Source organism: Natrix helvetica, assembly GCF_964273705.1.
Source record: "Natrix helvetica genome assembly, chromosome: 9".
Classification (NCBI taxonomy): domain Eukaryota; kingdom Metazoa; phylum Chordata; class Lepidosauria; order Squamata; family Natricidae; genus Natrix; species Natrix helvetica.
In genome coordinates, this window is record NC_138560.1 from 11625404 (window position 1) to 11633630 (window position 8227).

The following is an 8227-nucleotide window of genomic DNA, read 5'->3' on the forward strand; positions in this document are numbered from 1 at the left end:
ACGGTCTGGATGTTCTGGGATGGTGAACCCGTGGCATGCAAAGCCCTCTCTGCTGACATGCGCGCCATCGCCCCAGGTCGGATCTCCGAGGTGTTTCTTCCTTGAGCTTCTGTTTCCCTGCAAACAATGAAACAGAAGCTCACAAAAGAAAAAAATATTTTACCTCTTGCTGCTCTGCCAGTGTTGGGATGCCCCACCTCCTGCCAGGCAGCCAGTCTTCGGGTCTCTGCTGTACATGCGCACATGTCTGTGCATGTGCATTTTCACACATGTCCATGCAGGTGCATGTTCGTGCTGTGGTGGGATTCAAATTGTTTTACTAGCAGTTCTTTGGGCATGGCTTGGTGGGCGTGGCAGGGGAAGGATACTGTAAGATCCCCATTCCTTCCCAACACCAGGAGAAGGTTACTACAAAATCAGCTGGGACTCGGGAGGCAGAGAATAAATGGGGGCGAGGCCAGCCAGAGGTGGTATTTGCCGGTTCTCCAAACTACTCAAAATTTTCACTAATGGTTCTCCAGAACTGGTCAGAACCTGCTGAATACCACTTTTAGCATGCATGTGTACACATGCATGCATTCACACAAGCGCACCTTTCAGTTTGTGCATGCGTGCACGTGCAGTTTGGGCACTCTGTGTCTAAAAGGTTTGCCATCACTATTCTAAGACCTCTCGTTGTCTAACTAAATGCAAGGCTGAGTTATACATATCAGCAGCTGAGATTCATTAATTAGGAGAAGATGACAAAAATGACTACATGTGAATATATATATATATATATATATGTATATGTATATGTATATGTATATATATATATATATATATATATATATATATATATATATATATATATATATATATATATATATATATATATATATATATATATATATATATATATATATATATATATATATATATATATATATATATATATATATATATATTGCACTTGGCTAATCATTGCAGGCTTGAATTATTAGCTCTTGCCATAGTAGCACCGAATAACAAGTTTCATTAACAGGGAGATTCATCTATCGGAGTGGAGCACTTTGAGTACTTCATAGGATTGGTAGATCTTTGAAGGAGTGCTTGATTTGGTCAGATGTTTGAGTGAAGAGCTCCTTCAAAGCAGAGCTGTAAAGGGGTACCCTGTTTCTGAATTACAAAACAGAAGATTTGCTTGGCAATAGTAACATGCAGTATGTGGGAAAGTTGAGGAGGATCAGCTAATAAAGAAAAATTGGCCCCGCCCTAATACTGCAAAGATTTGTTTTGTTTTGTTTTGTTTTTATTGGATTTATATGCCGCCCTTCTCCCAAAGGACTCAGATGGGGTTGTGTCCTTCTGAAAGATACAACTCTCACCTTTATCAAGCAAAGTACATTGCTAGGCCACTTGCCAACATTCTGCATTGTTTTGTTCTAAAGTATTGCCTTTGGCCCCCTGTACATGTAGTCCTTGACTTATGGGACGCAGTGGTTCAGTGGCTAAGATGCTGAGCTTGTCGATCAGAAAGGTCGGCAGTTTGGCGGTTCGAATCCCTAGTACCACGTAACAGAATGAGCTCCCGTTACTTGTCCCAGCTTCTGCCATCCTAGCAGTTCAAAAGCACATAAAAATGCAAGTAGAAAAATAGGAACCATGCTTGGGGGGGAAGGTAACAGCGTTCTGTGTGCTTTTGGTGTTTAGTCATGGCAGCCACATGACCACGGAGACGTCTTCAGACAGCTCTAGCTCTTCGGCTTTGAAACGGAGATAAGCACCGCCCCCTAGAGTCAGGAAGGACTAGCACATATGTGTGAGGGGAGCCTTTACCTTTACGTGTAGTCCTTGACTTATGACAGTTCATTTGGTGACTCATAGAACTTGTAGGAAAAGATTTGGAATCGTACCACTGTAGATGAACTATAACTGCTGCTTAAGGACACCGACCGACCGAGACCGCTAGGAGTTCTTTAGCAATTTCCAGAAGACTGGTTTTTCTCACCCTCCAACTTGGCATTAAATAGATTGTGTGGCTTTATATTAGCTGAGACTTTTTTTAAAAAAAATGAAACAACTTTCCCTGTCCTGGCTTACCTCACTCTGCTGAATCAGCCCATCCATGTTAGCGGTGAGTAGCAGCTGAGAAATTGCCTGGGCATATTTTTCAAACACGTTCAGTTTCCCCATCTCTGTCCTGTCACTCTCCAGTTAGTGGCTTAGCGCAACCGATGTGCTTCTGATCTCCCAGCTGTAAGACTCCTGTATCCTAAAGTCATCTTCTGAGAAAGTTGCCAGGAAGGTGCTGAATTATTAACTGGAGTTTTTGCATGAAGTGCTGTCTCCCTCGCTGCAACTCTTAGGCTGCCTTGGATCAAGGGGAACAGCTTCGAGATCCTCGGGGACTCTCGGGCTTCATTTCTTTCTCCTCTGAACAAAACGGGACTGTCAGACTTTTCTTTTAAAGCAAATGATGCCCCTAATGATGACAGGCAGCCTCCATGCTGCCACTGGAAAATCCCCGCCTCTGTGTTTTACCTAGCTTCTTGCACAATGCTTTCCAAGCCACTGAGATGATTGGCATGTCTTGGGTGATTCCTGCTCAAGATTGAGCTCATCCTTCCATCCTTCCGAGGTGAGTAAAACGAGGACCCAAATTGTTGGGGGCAAATATGCAGACTCTGTAAACCGCTTAGAGAGGGCTGTAAAGCACTATGAAGCAGCATATAAGTCTAAGTGCTCTTGCTATTATCTAAAATAATTCGTTGCTAGTTTGTGATTTGGTGTATCACTCAAACACTGATATCCCCCCTCCCCCACATTTTTCTTATATCAATACTTCAAGAGTTACCAATCAGAGAGATCCCTATCCAAATCGACTATTTAGGTCTCCAATATTACGGTCATCCTGCCGGAGACCCACAAAATTCCAGGAAGCAGGAAAGAAACTACGCTTAAGTCTCAGAGTACCAAAGATTCAAGCATAAATAAAGTATTTGAATCCTTCCGATAAACAAGAACTGGCACCAGGAAGAAGAAATGTTGATGTTAGCAATATGGGCCTTTAAAAGCAATGTCTATTTTACAAACAAATGCAGAATGTTTTGAGCAAAGACGTGACCCCATTTCCACCAGCCAACGGCAAAGACGATGGATTGTAATTTTGTAAAGGGAACAAAAACAGAGAATGGAGCTCTTCCTAATAAAGAGAGATGACCAGAGTGCAGTCTATGAAATACCAAAAAGGAGCCCTGCAAATACGTGCAAGGAGCATAGCATGCCAAGACATGGCACATCCCAGCTAAAGGGGTCCCCAAATGAATATTGTAAGGTATTCTGGATTGGACTATTAATTTCTGTTCTGACCCCCTCCTTTTGTATACCAAGACACTCCGACACAAAGTCTCTTCCAGATGTTTATTGACATACAAGTTCCACCTTGGCAGCAATCCAGCCTGCCAAGGTCAAGATAGCACTCTGGGCAGCAATCCAGCTACAGCGACACCCCTTGGCAGCAATCCAGCTACCAAGCTCCAGATAATCACCTTAGCAGCACTCCTGCCTGCCAAGGTCCAGGGAACAGATTGGCAGCAATCCAAGTAAACCCTTTGGCAGCAATCCAGCCTGCCAAAGTACGACACAGATCTGAGAGCTTCTCCAACTCCAATGATCAGTTGATTCCTGCAAAGGGTGTGTCCACAAGCAGTCCCTTTATAGTCTGGAGAGGAGTCTAATTATCAGAAGCTGAGAGCCATTACCTCCTGCAATTGCTCAATTGCTCCTTACGCCGGGTAGCACGTCGGTAACGAACATCTAATAGCTCACTGCTGATGTCTGACTCACTGTCCTGTGACTCCTCCCCACTGCTCCAAGGCATGACATCAGGAGCCCCCTTCCTTTGGCTTTCACCACTGCTCCATGCCTCAGGCGCCCCCTGGTGGCCAACCAGCCTCTCTGCGCCCTGCTCAGCGTTGGAACCCTGTCCAGGGTCCCCCACCTCCTCTTGAGCCGACTCAGAGGGACCCTCGCTGTCGGAGTCTGGTGGCAACTCCAACGGCTCCTGCTGGGCCACAACAATTTCATAGCATTTCTTTTGTCTTTTAATGACCCCCAAAATCCCTTGCATCGGGGTGAAGTCAGGGCTACTGAATGGAGCTGAGTGTTTACTGGCTGGATGCCCTTCCTATTACCAATGCGGAGTTTGCAGCAGATGTATTATGGCTACATATCATCCAACTCCATATAATCCCCCCTCCCATTTTCCCTCAATAGAAAATGCATAGAAGAATAACAGAAAGTGCAGCAGGCCTGAGGTCCAAAAGAAAAGATCGCTGCAGGCCTGACAGGCGGCCTCCCCTCAGAAGAAAAGTGTATCCTGTAAAGAGAACAATGTAGGGCCGTGATGGCGAACCTATGGCACGCATGCCAGTGGTGGCACACTGAGCCCTCTCGGTGGGCATGTGTTCCATTGCCAGCTGCTCTTCTGATTTCTGGCACACACATGCACGCTGGCCAGCTGGTCTTCGTGGGCATTGGAGCACCGGAAAACAACTTGAGAATGGCCAAAAAAATGGCCAAAACCAGGGTGCTTTTTTGTTGTTTTCGGCCTGGAAAATGGCCTGCAAACAGCTCCAAAATGCCCCTAAAACAGCCATGTGCACACTGGCCAGCTGGTTTTCAGGTTTCTGGCATTCCGGCATGCGCACATGCACACATGTTCTGGTTTGGGCACTCGGTGCTGAAAAGGTTTGCCATCACCAATGTGGGGGGTTAATATAAGCATAACGAACCACCTCTTCCCCCCCCCCACCCCTAGGGGGACCCTTTGGCTTATCGGGAAATTTATCATGGAATTGCTTTACTAATTTGTCAGCTTTCACATTCCAACTTTCCCCCATGTAGCTTCAGACAAAGGGTATCCCTTCCAATGCACTAAATATTGCAAAAGACCTCTATATAATCTAGAGCAGTGGTTCTCAACCTTCCCAATGCCATGACCCTTTAATACAGTTCCTCATGTTGTGGTGACCCCCAACCATAAAATTGGTGTCTCGGTTCCTAAGATCATCGAAAATATGTGTTTTCCGATGGTCTTAGGCGACCCCTGTGAAAGAGTCGTTCGACCCCCAAAGGGGTCCCGACCCACTGGTTGAGAACCACTGATCTAGAGTCTAATTTTTTTTCACTTGGTAGTGAGTTTCTCCCAGTATTACTACCGGAGGAGGGAGAGGTTGGGTCTGACATTCTCTTTGTGCCCAAAGAGAGAATTATCTGCCGCTACCTAGGATCAAACTCAAAGCCTCCTGATTGAGGTGAGGTGAGAGCTGCACCTTTAGGCCACTTCACCGCTCTCTTAATTTTATAGCATGATTGGTTCAAAACCATCTCTGCCCGACAGCCTTGCAAAGATCACCAGCGTCTTCCTTGTAATAAACAACAGCCATCCATTTCCTTGGTGCAATCTCTCCTTGCTGTTCTGACTGTTTCAGTTCCCTCCACTGGGTGATAAAAGTTAGCAGCGTAAAACTTTGCTGCAGGTATCTCCAATTAAAGAGTGCCATTGACGGTGGAATTGCTTGTGAATCTGTTCCCCTGTCACTGAGGCTTATGGTTGGGGGAAACGACCAAGGGCCAGCTATGATATGGCAGCTGAGTCTATTTAACCCCGGCTGATGACAACCAGTTAAAAAAAAAACCTAACTTTGCAGCTGACAAGGCCCTTGAAGGACCTTCATTAAACCCAGCAAATAAAATAAAATAGGTGTTCTCACAGAGGTTTAGGCTGGAGGCAGAGAATGTATAGCTTTTCCCTGGATTTCAAAGTGCTTATTTTTTTCAAAAGCATGAAAGGTCTCTGAGAATACAAATAGCAAAGGATGGAGAACAGAACAGAACTAGAAAGGTTCTGCAAATATATATATATATACACAAATGGACAAGCAGAGTGGCTTTGATGATTTCTGACATGGAAATTATACATATATTATTTCCATGTCAGAAATCATCAAAGCCACTCCAGTTGTCCATTTATTTGATATTGAAAACTCCAATCATGTAAGGAAATATTATTTTGTTTTCCCATTATATATTCATCTGAGTTCATTTTCTGGAACATCACTAGATCCCTACGAGAAAATTGACCCTACGGGTATTTCCTGAAATTTTCTGCTATATAAAAATCTGTCTTAGTTCCTGTGGCACAGTGGTTAGAGTGCAGTACTGCAGGCTATTTCTGCTGCCTGCCGGCTGCCTGCAATTTGGCAGTTCGAATCTCGCCAGGCTCAAGGTTGACTCAGCCTTCCATCCTTCCGAGGTGGGTAAAATGAGGGCCCAGATTGTTGGGGGCAACATGCTAACTCTGTAAACCGCTTAGAGAGGGCTGGAAAACACTGTAAAGCAGTATATAAATCTAAATGCTATTGCTATTTAAATCAGCTTCACAACTCCAGCACACAATCAGGTTAACCTTCATAACTCTAGCACACAATCATATTAAGGCCAGCTGTTTCACATACCTTTTGATGTGCTGGGAAGTTTCATTTCAAAAAATCACCTAGATGAAAAAAGAGCAAAAATTTCAGTTTGATTGAACTGAGTCATAATCAACATCCATTGCAGTTCATTGATATGACTTATTAGTAACCTTTTGGGAAGTGTTTTGAGTACCAAGTACCAATACTTGGGAACTGCATGAATCCTGGACTGAACTTTTAGAATGAGTTCTGCTGCAGCCAGATTATTCAGTTGGTTGAAAGTAGGTTTTAAAATGAATCGTAGCATCATAACGTTCACTTATGACGCTACGGTTATGCCAGTTTGGTCTAGGGCATGGGTGTCAAACTCAATTTCATTGAGGACCACATCAGGGTTGTGTTTGACCTTGGGGGGCCTTGGGTGGGTGTGGCCAGGGTGGGCATGGCCATCTCAACATCATTCATATCAGGGCTCTTGTGGTGGGGGAGTGAAAACAAGCTGCCAGCGAAAACAAGGTCCCAAGCTCCATTTTCGGCTGCGACAGCTTCCTGCAAGACTGCCAGTGAAAACAGAGCTCAGGAGGACTGCGCACAGCACTTCCTCGCTCTGTTTTCGTTGCCAGAGGCACCGCAGGCCAGTCCTTTGCCTCACCTAAGTACATCCAATTCTTGCCGACTTTCTCTTGCAGCTAATACGCAGCTAAACATTCCATTTCTGAACATAAAGGGGGCATACGAAGCCCTACAATTAGATACACATATGTATGTTTTACATGGGGGAATAATAATGGAGACACTATTAATGCCACTGCATTGAGTTGCCCGCAGTAGAAAAATTCACATTTAATTGCAAATGAGAAGACCATCATGTGATGAACTAGAAGATGAGAATGTTAATGAATGCTGTTTCAGGCGTTAAGGAAAAGATATTGCCCAATGCTGTGGAAAATTAAAATTTGCTCCTAATATGCATGGTAAATTTAATGCTAAAGACTAAGGACAAGTCGGAACAGAGCACAATCTGAGCTAGCCCCATTTGACTGAAATGGTATTTGTGTATCTTTCACCTCCCCATAGAAAGCAAAAAATGGGGGACTAATTAGTTCGAGCATTCAAAATGTAAATTACTGCTTCTTAAAAATGAATTAAAAATACCATCAATTCAGCTTAGAAAGATCTAGCAAGGTTTGCTTGTGGTGCTCCTGGACATTGTGGGCAGGCTGTAGAATTTAAAAAATGATAATGAAAAGGAGACTTATTCCAAAGGTGTTTTTCCAAAAGGCAACTGGACTTTCTTGGGTTTTTTTTTTTTTTTTTGGAAGTTTCAGAACTGAAGAAGCTTCTTGGATGAGAATCGAAAAGTTTTCAAGGGGGAAAAAAACCCAAGAAAGTCCAGTTGCTTTTGGGAAAGCACCTCTGGGACAACCATGAGCTGACTGATTGAGACTCTCCATAAATGAAAAGGCGACTTCATTCTCAAGGGAGAAAAATATGAAATTAGATAACTGATTATTCAAAAGTCTTCAATGGTTTGCAGGTCAAAGCTGCTAGCCTAACTCCAAAGCCCCTGGAGGCAGGACAAGAAGCAATGAATGGAAACAAATCAAGGAGAGAAGCAACTTAGAACTAAGGAGAAATTTCCTGACAGTTAGAACAATTCATCAGTGGAACAACTTGCCTCCAGAAGTCGTGAATGCTCCAACACCAGACATTTTTAAAGAAAAGATTGGATAACCATTTGTCTGAAATTTATTTATTTGATTTGTCAA

At 43.8% G+C, this 8227-nt stretch overlaps 1 long non-coding RNA gene across 1 annotated transcript in view; it reads right to left on the reverse strand.

The window, feature by feature from the left end:
* Positions 1 to 6534, reverse strand: part of LOC309397091 — a 53204-nt gene extending 46670 nt beyond the window's left edge. Inside the window, exon 1 of the long non-coding RNA XR_014176206.1 lies at positions 6501 to 6534. This is a non-coding gene — a long non-coding RNA (uncharacterized lncRNA). The remainder of the gene's footprint in view (positions 1 to 6500) is intronic.
* Positions 6535 to 8227: the final 1693 nt, after the last annotated feature.